General features: G+C 42.1%; 1 protein-coding gene across 3 annotated transcripts in view; it reads left to right on the top strand.

The window, feature by feature from the left end:
- The window catches only part of LOC147023351 (uncharacterized), a 188104-nt gene that overhangs the window by 136344 nt on the left and 37107 nt on the right, over positions 1 to 14653 (top strand). Inside the window, exons 4-5 of one of the 3 annotated variants that reach the window (XR_015060156.1) lie at positions 3830 to 3890; positions 4129 to 4212. The exons of 1 other annotated variant lie outside the window; for it this stretch is intronic. The gene's annotated coding sequence lies outside the window, so the exon portion shown is untranslated. The remainder of the gene's footprint in view (positions 1 to 3829; positions 3891 to 4128; positions 4213 to 14653) is intronic. One more of the 3 variants, XR_015060155.1, reaches the window with a different exon arrangement.

A 14653-nucleotide genomic window follows, 5' to 3' on the forward strand; every position in this document is an offset into this window, starting at 1 on the left:
GCCGAGGCTGGATGTTGCCAAGCTCAGGGATGAGAGAGTAGCTGAGGAGTTTGCGAACAGGCTGAGTGGACACTTGGGGGGTCTGGGTACTTTGGGGGGTCCTGAAGAGTTGTGGAGCGCCTTCAAGACCACCGTCCTTGATGTTGCCGGTGGATGCCTTGGAGCTCACCGCAGGGCAAAGAAGAATTTTGTCTCTCAAGGGACACTGGATACCATTGACCAGAGTCGCAGGGCCAGGCTGAATGGCAGAGCTGAGCTGTTCAGGGAGCTGAGGCGTAAAACTGTACGTGCACTGAGGGTGGACAAGGAGGCCTATGTGCGAGGAATCTGTGAGGGGGTAGAGCATCACCTGTGGACAGGTGATTCTCGTCCCGCTTACAGGGGAATTCGCGCATTACGTTCATCCAAGCCCATCCCTCGGAGCACTACAGTTCGAGCAGAGAGTGGTAGGCTCTTGACAGAGGAGTCTGAAGTGAAGGCCCGCTGGGCCGGTTACTTTGAGCGGTTGTACCAGGCTGATCCCCCAACTGTCGAGTTGGACGTCAAGGGTGTTACAATCCCCGTTGCTGACCCTCAAATCAACTGTGGTCCACCTACGCTTGTGGAAACACGGGCTGCGGTGAACCAGTTGAAACGGGGCAAAGCTCCAGGGATCTGTGGCATCCATGCCGAACTTTTCAAGGCTGGTGGAAATGCTGCACTCGTGTCGTTGCATGCAGTTTTGTGCTCTGCCTGGAACACAGGCATCATCCCAACTGACTGGAAGAGGGGCCTTGTTGTCCCTCTCTGGAAAGGGAAGGGTGATCGCCAAGACTGCAACAACTACCGAGGGGTGACGCTGCTCTCAGTGCCGGGCAAGGTCTTTGCTCGGATAATTCTCGATAGGGTTCGCCACCATCTGCTTGAGCACCAGCGTCCAGAGCAGTCAGGCTTTACACCAAAGAGGTCAACGATTGACCGTATCCTTGCACTTCGTGTCCTCACCGAACGCAGACGAGAGTTTCGGCAGGGGCTGCTTGCAGCCTATGTTGATCTCTGTAAAGCGTTCGATTCAGTGAATCGGGATGTCCTCTGGAGGATTCTTGGTCTTCGTGGGGTGCCACCAAAACTGATCGATCTGATGTCTGAACTCTACTCTGGTACTGAGAGTGCTGTGAAGTGTGGTGGTACCATCTCTGACTTATTTCCAGTTGTTACTGGAGTTCGTCAGGGATGTGTACTGGCCCCCACACTTTTCAGCACTTGTATGGACTGGATTCTAGGGAGGATGTCGGAGAGATCAAGTTGCGGTGCGTCATTTGGGAATGTCAAGATCTCGGACCTTGACTTTGCAGATGATGCAGTCATCTTTGCGGAGACTTTAGACATCCTCTTGGGGGTCCTCGAGGTGCTGAATGAGGAGTCGGAGCCGTTGGGATTACGGGTTTCTTGGGTCAAAACTAAGATCCAGGCTTTCGGTGACATCTTGGATGTTGCTGTCCTGTCTGTGTCTGTTTGTGGTGAGGATGTTGAGGTCGTGGAGAGATTCACTTACCTTGGCAGTGATATTCATGTCTCTGCTGGCTGCGAGTCAGAGGTCAATATACGTCTGGGTTGGGCCTGGGGAGTCATGGATTCACTGGATCATGGGGTGTGGCGCTGCCGGTACCTGTGTGGGAGGACGAAAGTCTGAGTCTTCAGGTCCTTGGTACTTCCAGTCTTGCTCTATTGGTGCGAGACTTGGACTCTGACCAAGGATCTGAGACGGAGACTTAATTCCTTTGGTACCAGGTCTTTTCGGAGAATCCTTGGCTATCGCTGGTCGGATTTTGTGTCCAACGAGCGGTTGCTGAGAGAGACTCGGATGAGATTTGTTACCTGCATAGTCCGTGAGCGTCAGTTGCGGCTGTATGGACATGTGGCTCGTTTTCCTGACTCTGATCCTGCTCACCAGATTCTCTCAGCGAGGGAGTCTCATGAGTGGAGGAGGCCAGTGGGTCGACCACGTGCCTCATGGTTGCAACAGGTTGACCATCATCTCAAGGAGATGGGGATGGGCCTGGCATCTGCCTGGGGGATGGCCAGACGGAGGCCCCTGGAGTACCGGCGGAAAGTGGACGCAGCGACGTGCTGTTCTGGCACATGCTCCCATACCTGACCTGACCTGACACCACGTCTATGGCACTTCGTGTTTCACTCCATGCTGAAGCACTACTGGGGACTCCAACCCCTGTACCGGTGGCCTATTCCACATACAAGCCAAAACACTACTGGGGACTCTGTGGTGGAAATTTATGCTAAAGATAAAATCCTTTATAATTTATCAGATCGTTTATTATATAAAACACATGTACGTGGATAGAAAAGCTTGTCTCAAGTGTACAAGCAGATATCTGACAGAGCCAGAATACATCGTCTTTTATATGTTTGGAAGATAGGGAGGGGTCAGAGCATCAAAGAGTACTGGTTCATCAATACCAGACGACAAGAAAGCTTTGTTTACACATGAGGTCCTTCTAGCAAAGAAAAAAACAATTCTGTGCATAATAAAACACCTTATTCCATTAACATAAAACTTCACAAGCATGTTCCCCTCCCCAATTAGAGGCACAATATAAATTTATGATGCCATAGGTCACATGGTTCGTGGAGCCTGGTGTTGGCTCAGTGGTTAGGGTGGCGACTTGGGATCCTAGGGTCCTGAGTTCAAGCCCCGTCGGCCGCTGAATTAATACACCAGGGGGTTGATTCAGCCTGTCATCCTTCCAAGGTCGGCAAAATGAGTACCAGTTCCAGTGTGTGTACTGGTAGAGGGGCACTGCATCAGCGACACAGTCGCACTTCAATAAATGATAGCTACCCCGGCAGCTAAGCTGCCATACGACCACCACACCACATGGTTCGTCAGCCATATTGGATTGAAAATTAATAACTTAAAAAAATCTTCTCTGAAACAGCTGAACAGATTGAGACAAAACTTTACAATCCTGTTCCCCAAGACATGCCTGTACAAGTTTGTTAATGACTAATTGATAGGTCACATGGTTTGGTGGCCATATTGGATTTAGCCTAAAATGTTTAAATGTCTTCTTCTCTGAAATGGCTGAACAGATTGAGGTGAAACTTTACAAACATGTTCCCCAAGACATGCATGTACAATGTTTTTTAATGACTAATTGATAGGTCACATAGTTTGGCAGCCATATTGGATTGAAAATTAAAAACTTAACAATCATCTCCAGATTGACTCACCAGATCGAGGCGAAGCTTTACAGGTATACCACCTATCCATGATGAACAAACAGATCTCACTCTTTTTGACATAGGTCATGTGGTTTGGCATATTGGATTGAAGGAAAATATTAAATAATATTTACCCTGGAACCGCTACATCAATCAATATGAAACTTCACAATTATGATGTAATGGAGATGGGGAACGTGTGTTTTAAATTTCAACCCAATCGGCTACAAGGAGTGACAGCAAGAATTATTTAATTGTTTGAATCTGAGAACTTTTAGAATCTTTTTTTACTTTTTTTTGGAATAAGGCTCACTTGGCCTATGCCTGTGTGCATTTGAGGGTACAGGAGTAGCAATTCAATTGATGGCCCCAGGAATGGCTCTTTTGGGTCCTCTTGGTACTTTAGCTCTTTTTGGTTCCTCTGGGTACTTCAGGTTAAGTATTTCAGGTTACAATTGTGGGTGACGTCATGTCAGCTGTTCAACCATTGGGTGAAGAGCAAATATACATACATATATGCATAATCACGTACACTTTCTCCATTATATCCTCACTATAATTGACGGACCGGTGTTTGTGTTTGTTTGTCGCGCTTCTCCTCCTACAGTTCTGGGCTGATTTCATCCAGACTTGCTACGTAGGATCAGCATGACCAAAATTAATGCTTGGTATGTTTCTATCTTTGCCGGTGGTCTTGGGGGGAGAGGGGGATGAAAATTATCTTTGCAAATGTGTATCGTGTAGCGCTGCCTCCAGGTGGGGGAGAGTATTTCAAGTCTCCACCATTTGCAGTACATTATTCCTGTCTCCACGTTTTCCAGTGCAATGATGTGTTTTGAATTACATGCAATAGGTATGTTTTTGCTTCATGCATGTAACTCAGGTTATTTATTTTTGCATATACAGAGCTGTCAGTTGCCTCTACACCACCCAAATAAAGGTACGAGTCGGAAGAACGTGTTGCATGCTTGGAACAAGATCGCCCATAGGGTGGGTACTCTGCTCGTATGTGTGGTATAGCCTAATAATAGAAGGATTATTTATTTGTAAATGTAAGTGAATACACAAATGAGAGAATGTTAAAATTTTCCTGTGCGCAATGTAATGTTGGGTTTTTCAGCACTACTTTGTTTCCTGTGCCAATTTATTTTGCTTCAGCTATGTGAAATGTATCCAAGTGTTACTAAGTTTTAACTATTGATGTTTTTCAATAATTTTTTTGTGCTTGCACCTCCTGTGCATGGCAAATGTAATATGCAATTGTAAATTGGCAAATTTGGCGCAGCATCAGCATGGGATAATGACTCGAGTCAGTGTCGGCACAATGTTGAAAAACATTTGGCACGTGCAGCTTTCCCTTTCTCAACTGCTTTTTCCCCAATACTTCGCTTGCCTCACCACACTCAAGATTATTGAACCTGAGGTGGATCCAAAGTGAATAGATAATTTGTCTAATACATTTCAGGAATTATTTGTCCTGATATCTGGCCATTTACACTTTTCCGATTGGAAGGGGGGCAGACAAAATATTTTTAGCACCTCCATTTTCAGCCACCCCCTTCCACTCCACGGGGTTGCATCAGCAATCAGATTGTAAATATTCAGTGACTGGCAATGTGAATGGTTTTTTTATTCTGCATCCATGTGAAAAAAAGATTATTGGTTGATTTAATCCAGTCTCAAATCTTTAAAAATGGCAAATCCATTATGTGGTTTAGTTTACCTAATTCCCAGCTATGCATGATTTTGCTCTGTATTGGATTCTGTATTTCTATTATTCTAATTTTTCTTTGTATTACTGTCAGTTGTGCATGTTGAAGACAGTTGTGATCTTTTCACTTTGATGTGCAAAACAATTTGGCAGATATTGCATTGTATTCACACAAGTGTACTGGCTATCTTGAAGGTCTGTTTGAAGTACAGTAAACCCTCAAATATCGTGGGTTCTCATATCGCTGGTTTCAACCAATCACGAGCAACCTATTGTTTTCAATTTAGTTATCACAGTATTTCATTTCGGCTGATCATGTGTTTTTTAACTGAGATGAGTCGTGTCTGCCTGTAGGATTACCTCCCAGCATACAATTAGGATTACCTCCCTTTCTTGTTTCTCGTGCACTATTAATTATAGTAATCAAACCAGCATACGGCAACGAAGCTGAGTTTAATAATGAATCATCATCGAATAGGAAATGACATTCGGAGATCCTGTAATACAAGATCTGCAAGGTCCAGAAGACGCACAACAGTTAATAATGGCACCCAAATGTAAAACGATGGACAACATTAGTTGTGACAAAAGGCAGAGAAAGATTATGACATTGTGCAAAAAAAATACTAGTTGTTAGGGAGGTTGGCAAGAAGTCAAAGTGCGTCAACTTGTGGGCTGCCATGACGAGCGAGATCAATGAATCGACTGTGTGGTCAACGTGAGTCAAATATCCGTGCAAGTGTTCCTGCCAGCAAAGCACAGAAGTCTCATTCCAGTCCTGTGATCCTCTTCTTGAAAGGATGGACAAAGCGTTTAATGTTTAGATCGAGGACCAAACAGAAAAAAGTGCCTTTGAGTGAACTGGTGATATGGGAGAAACCATTGCAGATTTATCAATGCCAACGTTTACATGAGGCGCTCATGGCCAATAGTGGAGCAGCAGGGGCCAGAAAAGAGGCTTATTTAGTGAGATACCCACACCAGCAGTACCACATTTTCTAATGTTATTATTGACCACCTACTATCCCTGTACATGAAAACCAATGATGCCAGTCTGGGAAATGGTGGTATTCTGAGAAATAGGTCAATTAAGGTCGTTGACCCCTGAATTTGGCAATATTTACTAAAATGACTATAGTTTATATAATTTTCATGTTACAGTACCTTGATATACATCAAACTGATCTTAAGACAAAAGGCTATAACATGCAATCACAAAAAAAAAACATGTGGCTGATAATTGTAAGTGCAGAACCAATTATATTACAAATTTTGCCCCCAAAATCCAAATTTTCGCATTTTTCAAATACTTTTAGCATCACTCAGCACATGCATAATATAAAGTATCAAATATTAAGCATTAAAAAGTTTCTCTAGGGTCTGCTGCAATTATTCATACTAGTGCGGGCCCCTAGGTGTGTGCCAGTATGTGCAGCTTCGTTCCTTCGCTCTCGTAAACGAGGACTGGATTGGGGCATTGTTTCAATTAGATCGGACCAACCGTATCATAAATAGCCATAACTTGGGAAACACCTGGGAAAACATACTCAGGTCCCCAGCGTCAATTGACATCCTATCAAACGAAGCAGAAGAAGAAGAATTGTGACGCCCCCTCTCTCTCCCCCTCCTCTCTCCCCCCTCTCTCACCCCTAGTCTCGTCCCTCCTCTCTCACCCCCCCTCTCTCTCACCCCTCTCTCGCCCCCACTCTCACACCCCCTATTCCCCCTCCTCTCTCGCCCCTCTCTCTCACCCCCACTCTCACCCCCTCTCCCGTCCCCCTCTCTCACCCCTCCTCTCTCCCCTCTCTTGAATTGTGACGCCCCTCTCTCTCACCCCCTCTCTCACCCCTCCTCTCTCCCCCTCTCTCACCCCCTCCCTCACCCTCCTCTCTCCCCCTCCTCTCTCCCTCCTCCTCTCTCGCCCCCCTCTCTGTAATTGTATTCACAAATGTCTGCCAAGCACAACAATTAATTCAAACCTTGGGAAAAAAACAGCTTTCAAACCCTTGGGAAACAGCTCTTTCCCTTGGGAAAATTCAAACCTTGGGATTAATTAATAATTTGAACAATTAATTCAAACCTTGGGAAAAAACAGTTTTCAAACCTTGGGAAACACTTGGGAAACAGCTGAAACGGATGAACGATATCAAACCTTGAAAAGGCACATACTCAGGTCCCCAGCATCGATTGTGACGTCATGCCAAATGAAGAAGAAGAAGAATTGTGACGTCAATCGTGCAAAAACAAACATAAAAATGCACATTAATTGTGACGTTATTTGTGACGTCATAGCGCCATGTCTTGTCATTGGTTGACAGATAAATGGCCGTAACTTGGGAACCGCTCGTCTGATTAATATCAAACCTTGAAAAGGCACATACTTAGGTCCCCAGTGTCGATTGTGACGTCATACCAAACGAAGAAGAAGAAGAATTGTAACGTCAATCGTGCAAAAAAAAACAACAAAAAAAACATTAATTGTGACGTCATTCGTGATCTCATAGCACTGTGTCTTGTCATTGGTTGACATATAAATGGCTGTAACTTGGGAACTGCTCGTCCAATTAATATCAAACCTTGAAAAGGCACATCCGCGGGTCCCCAGCAATATTCCTGGTAAGTTTCAATCAGATCGGACCGTCGGTTGTCGAGAAACGGCGGTCGCAGACAGACACACACACACACACACATTGCTGGAATTATAGATAGATATAATATATTCTATTATCTTAAAGGTAAATCATATTTTCATCACATTTTGTCCAAGATGTCTGAAAATACCTGAAAATGGTATTATTCAATACTCATGGCAAATGACCATTAATTTCATCTGAAATGTCTTTGAAATAATATATTGTTGTAAGGAATTATAATTGTTGATGAGTATGTCAATAGCACACAGGGATAGATCCAGAATTTTTGGAAGGGGTGGGGGAGGGGGTTACAAATACCTATGTACCAACACCCCCTTCCCCTTCCTCAATATCACTAAATACATATGCACTAAAAAAGTGCCACCCCTCAACCCTGAACCAACCCTAAAATAATGCCCCTGACAAAGAATATTTAATTATATAAGATGATCCCATATGCCACAATAATCCTGAGATGACCCCCACATTCCTGAGATGGTCCCCACATGTGGCACTGCTATAAATAGCACTCTCATCAGCCATGAGTTTACAATGTATATGAAATTAGGTCGGTCACACTTGAACAGATGCGATAGACTACACATACTGTAGCATGTTTTATGTGACACCCTCTTCTCTGTTAAAATGTAAGTCTGAAAATATTTGTTTCTATTTTTTTTTAAATTATGAATAGTCTTGTGATGAAGATATATTACCATGTAGCAAATTTTCTGATGGAAAAACATGTGGTATACTGAATGTTTTGCCTACAGGCTGTTGAGCTGGAGTTAAATAGTATTGTCATGAGAATGTGTCTAAAATGGAAGTCATTACTGCATACATTACTGCATAAACTGCATGGTGTTGTGAAAAATAACCCCCCGAAAAGAATAAAGTCCTACGAATAGGGTTTATCCCGAGGTCTAAAATACTTATGAATTTACATTGAATTATTTTCAATTTAGTGGATTAAATAGACTTATTCTGCCAAACTATTGGTGACCAATATTTTTACGCTTGCAGGCAGATCCACATTTTGTCTTAGTGTACTCAAGATTACTTCAACAGCACTGAACAGTCTATTATTACAATATGGATGCAGAATTTGACACTGCTCCCATTGCCAAGAAAGCTCAGGGAGAAGATACCATTGACATTGATAAGTGTCTTTTCTGCACAAAATCCTTTTCATCAAAGGAACAGCCAGTCACTCCAGTTCTTTACAAACTACGGTCCTTATTCTGAGCATGCAGACAACAGACTCAGTTAGTCAGAAACTTTTGGCCCATGAATCTGATATAATTTCTGGAACAGTGGTGTTCAGGTATCACAGACAATGCAGATCAACATATGTAAGCCAACATCACATCAGAAGAGATATTAAAACAGTTGATAACTCTGATGTAGTTTTGGATGATGGTGGTAATTCTAGTAGTGGTGATGGTGCAAGTGGTGGGTGTGCCAACCGGTTTACAAAATCCAAGGCATCAGTTGTGAAGTTTGACTGGAAATATCGCTGTTTCATCTGTAGTGATCCTTGCAGCTCAAAGCACCGATTATCTTGGTCCATGGTAGAGTCATCTGTGAAAGATGACCCTGAGCATCCCAACATGTACACCTGAGTTCTTCAAGCTGCAAAGGCTCAGCAAGATGATGACATGATAACCAGACTTCAGGGTGTACCCAATGGTGATCTGGTTGCCATCGAGGCTCGTTACCACAGACAAAAGTCATGCTACATCAACTATGTCAGTGGTCGCTCTATCACTGCAAGTCAGAACAGAAAGCAACAATTTGCTGCACACAGTACATCAGTGAGGAGACTGATCAGTGAGTTTACATCACCCATCATTGAACACAGACAAATATTCTTCCTGAGCACCTTGAGAAAGCGGTTCTTGAAGATCCTTGCTGAAGAGGGAGTGGACCATCTAGGTTCATACATATCCTCTAAATTCAAAAGACAACTTATAAAAGAGTGGCCAGATGTTGTGTTCATGCCACAACCAGGCAAGTCAGATCTTGTTTGTTCTTCAAAGACAACAGTACAAGATGCTTTGCAAAAGGCATATGAGATGTCAAAAGTTTTGAGGGAAGTAGCTGAGGATGAAGAGACGAGTTTGAAGACAGATTTGACATCATCAATGTTCGATGAAAGCATTGTTCCAGCCTCTTGGTCTGCTAGGATCTGATGAGCAAAACATTTCAAAGGAGATAGAAATGGCAGCCACAAAGTTTGTTGACTACATGTATGGCAAAACAAACTGCATGTCATTGAATGTCCTGAGGTGTCAGAAAACTAGACAGAGGAACATCCAGGGAAAGAAACTACCACCAACAGAAGACGCTTTCAGTCTGCATCTACTTCGCTCTGCTTATCAGCTGTTAATATGGAGACAAGCTGTTTACCCTTCTCCAACCTTACCTGATGCAACAGCATATGGCTTCGAACACAGCCCAGGTGGCATTGGTCTCCAGCCTCAAATGACGAGTCAATTGCCAGCTGCTCCAGAGTTGTTAAATGACCTTGTGTGTGACTGTCAACCCAATACCTGTGCATTGGAGTGTTCTTGCTTGGAGAGTGGCCAACCATGCACAGCAGCATGCACCTGTGAAGCCTTGGTGGATGGAGGGGACAAATCATGTTCAAATCCCTTTTAGACTATAGGGCATGTAGTCAAAATCCCTTCAGAAAGTGCTTTTTGTGGTCTTCATATTGGAACTACATATATTATGTCTTAAAATATAGGTATTGCATGTCTTATCAATATCCCCTTTGTTCCCACGCTCAAAAGTGGAGCATTAATTAGTAATTCCCGCCTAAAAATAATGTGTCAAACAAGTAATGTTTTTTAACGGGGTACTATGGGTCAAAAAGACCTGACTACATTCAAGAGGTATTATCTTGTCAATGTTTTGACAAATGATGCCATGTTTGGTATCAACATAATCATATAAGTGTCTAGTTTTAAGAAACACATTAATTAGCGCAAGTCAAGATCAATCTTGTTAGTGACCCAAGGTCAAATGTCAATGACCTTAAATTTGGGCTAAGGTAAAATGAAAAATTTGCTCATAATTTTGTACACATTTACAAATGTCAGATCATGTTGTAACATCACCAAGTTGTTAAAAGGTTAGCAAGCTGTGATCCATATATTATGGAAGATTATTCTGCCAAATTATTGGTGACCAATATTTTTTACGCTTGCAGGCAGATCCACATTTTGTCTTAGTGTACTCAAGATTACTTCAACAGCACTGAACAGTCAATTATTACAATATGGATGCAGAATTTGACACTGCTCCCATTGCCAAGAAAGCTAAGGGAGAAGATACCATTGACATTGTGGCCAACCATGCACAGCAGCATGCACCTGTGAAGCCTTGGTGGATGGAGGGGACAAATCATGTTCAAATCCCTTTTAGACTATAGGGCATGTAGTCAAAATCCCTTCAGAAAGTGCTTTTTGTGGTCTTCATATTGGAACTACATATGGAGTTCCTTGCATATTGGAACTTGCACATGGAGAGTTTTTTCAAAAAAATATTTTGCATGTTGCCATGGCAACGGTTTGCCAAATTTTGTGATTTTTTTCTTGCTGATGAACTATTCAGACTACCAAGCTGATGCAACAATCAATTTACACACATGTGCAGCAGATCTGCTTGGCTTGAAAAAAAAAAGTTTCCAAAAGCTATCCAAAAACAACCAAAATGCACCATTTATAAAAATGAAAATTTTGGGTAAGGATTTCTTAATCTAAAGATTGGCTAAATTACACATTAATGGTCAATTCAATTAAAAAATAGGTTAAATTGGGAAAAATATAAGTTTGTGCAGCACTATAAAGGATTTAAAAAGAAACTAATTTTCTAAAGCAAATGGCTCCTTGGAAGAATTTTCCTCTGTATTTTTAAAATGAAATAACTAGATTTTCAAACCCCAAAATGCTCTACTTTCCTTTAAAAACTAATCAAAAAGTGTATGTGGCAACCTACTGAAATATATTTCTTCTCTAAATAGAACTTTCTCTTTGGTATTAGAATCTCTACTGCTGAGATTTTTTTTTAATTGTCAAGTTTTGCTGCAGTTATAATTACTGCACTAACATGGACTACCAGATAAATACAGTGCACATGTTAGGCAGAAACAAAAACAAAAAAAAATTCAAAACATTTGCTTGCCCTCCCCCAACTGACTCTTATTTTTATGTAAAGGAATACCAACCTAAATTTCAACATTCAAAACTGCACACATTTTTTTTTCTGTTAGAAATTGCACATTCTAAATTACATCAAAACTGATGAATTTTAAACAATCATTCACAAGGGAGGAAACCAGAGTTGGTGTCAAAGCCACCCAATGCTCGCCTGTTTATACATTTATCGTTTTTAAAAGACGAGTCTAATAATTAATATTTTTTATAATTCTCTAACAATTTTTTTTTAGGGGTGGGGACCAAGTCCAAAATCTAATGGCATGATCCTTGGACCATACCTAACCCCCCCCACCAAGTTTCATCGAAATCTTAATCACTTAAAACATGTAGAAATGCAAAAAAAAAGAATTCGAAATTTTGTTGCAAAAAAAGTTGCAAAATTTTTTTTTTCTCTAACAATTTTTTTTGGGGGGGGGTTGGAAATCACTTAAATCATGTAGAAATGCAAAAAAAAAATTCTCTAAATTTTTTTTTTGGGGGGGGGACCAAGTCCAAAATCTAATGGCATGATCCTTGGACCATACATAACCCCCCCCACCAAGTTTCCTCGAAATCTGTCAAGGAGTTTTTCCGTAATACAAAAAATCTAACATTTTCACGCTCACGCCAGGGGTATCGCTATAGCTCTCTGTTCTTCGAACAGGCGAGCTAAAAATGAAAAACTTATACCCATTGCAAGCATGTTTGGAAAAAAATTAACTCAATGAAACAAACTACTGCAAAAGTGTTTAAAAGCACATTCTACTTTACATCATCATACGTTTGTCAGTCTTGTTTCTTTGTGTGTCACATGCCATGAGATGTTGATATCTCACAAGATGGTGAATTTGTAGCGGCGGTTTTCGATCAGTGGTTTGGGTTTTTGACCACTGTGTCCTTTAATCTGGTCTTTCACACTTCCGGTTGTCTCTAAACCTTTTAACAATATGTTTGCTGGTTTGCTGTGGAATTCTTGCACATGGATAGACGCCACAAAACCGCCTTTGTCTCAAAACATGACTGTCGCAAAAAAAGTCTTGAAAATGAGTGTCCACTGGGGCACAGAGAAATTGTTCGACATGGTTGAAACTTCAATGGGATAAAAAATTTAAACCTTGTTCTTTAGGAGACCTGAAAATAAAAAAGATCATGAAGTAAAACTAGAAAGGCACTTGGTGGAGCGCATACCTCTGCCAGGCTGAACATTTTTGTCCCCTGCCCCTGGGAGACGGGGACATGAAAATGAGGCGGGGACATCCGACCGACCAATTGTTCATCCGTCCATGTACATTTGTGGACGTGATATTTCAAAAAGGGTTGAACATTGAACTTTAATATCGCGGATATCTATTCTTCATGACATTATCTAAACCTGATTAGATCACGGCTGTGATTGGCTGAATTATGTTGCCATGGAAACCATCTCAGCGACTTGGCTTGTGTACGGTATTGGTGAGGCTTCTTGCCTTGTTTCTTGTGAAATAGGCCGTGTGTGTGTGTGTGTGTGTGTGTGTGTGTGTGTGTGTGTGTGTGTGTGTGTGTGTGTGTGTGTGTGTGTGTGTGTGTGTGTGTGTGTGTGTGTGTGTGTGTGTGAGTGTGAGAGACAACGACCCAAAAGGCTGAGGATATATCGTTGAGGCTCATGGAAGAGCTTGTACTCTAAATGGATCAGGACGTAACAGGACAAAACGAATAGTAGAGGGGGCAGCGCGGACACCAACAGCAGAGTTGAAGGCCAAGAAGGAGGGAAATTTGGACAAACAATGGGTGTGGGAAGGAATGGGGAGAAGGAGAGGACACATGGGGTGAACAAGATGGATACAGAAGGAAACTCTTAAGAGGAAAAAATGCAAAAAAAAGAAATCGAAATTTTGTTGAAAAAAAAGTTGCAAAAATTTTTTTTTTGTCTAACAATTTTTTTGGGGGTGGGGGTGGAAATCACTTAAAACATGTAGAAATGCAAAAAAAAATTCTCTAACAAATTTTTTGGGGGGGGGGACCAAGTCCAAAATCTAATGGCATGATCTTTGGATCATACCTAACCCCCCCCACCAAGTTTCGTCGAAAATCGTTGAGGAGTTTTTCCGTAATACAAAAAATTTAACATTTTCACGCTCACGCTCACGCCGGGGGTATCGCTATAGCTCTCTGTTCTTCGAACAGGCGAGCTAAAAATGATTATGATTAATGATTAAGTTGGTAGAATATATTTGGAAAGGTCTTCTATCAAGTCATGTAGCAAACGTTTTGCGGGATCTTGCAGGGTGCAGGTTGGCTCCCTACCGAGACCCTAGACTCCCATGTTATAAATCCTCCAACAGGGATATCTATGGTAGGCATCTACCTTTTGTAGGGCAGGGTTATGTCAGAATATTGAAAAAGCCCGAAGATATATGGAATCGATCTACTACATGTAAAAACAAAAGTCCCACATTTTATGATTCATGTAGACTACACAAATCACAACATTTGGGACTGACCTGACCTGACCCAATATCATAGGCCTCCCTACATGATTGTACATGCAATTTTCTCATTCGTGATGAATTTGTAGGCTACTTTTAAACTTACCGGATGATTGGGTGACATTCTGATGCTTTGGGCACGTTTTTGCTTGGTAGAATCAGTGAAATACCGGTAGCACACTGCATGGCAACCCCCAGTTTCAGGGACCCGCAATGCACTTTCACATGCGCTGCAGTGTAGACCATGATCGTGGACGAAAGACCTCGCTAAATCGGCCTGGTTTCCCACCAAATCGCTCCAAATATCTACAGCACTCAAGAATGTTCTCCACCTTTTTTTCAGTAAATGGCACAATATCACCACCGGCACCTGGAACATGTGCATAACACCTATTTTTTACACCAAATTTGACACCAACT

Source organism: Eptatretus burgeri, chromosome 7 (genome assembly GCF_056783735.1).
Source record: "Eptatretus burgeri isolate ZD-2024b chromosome 7, Ebu_testis_v1, whole genome shotgun sequence".
Classification (NCBI taxonomy): Eukaryota; Metazoa; Chordata; class Myxini; order Myxiniformes; family Myxinidae; genus Eptatretus; species Eptatretus burgeri.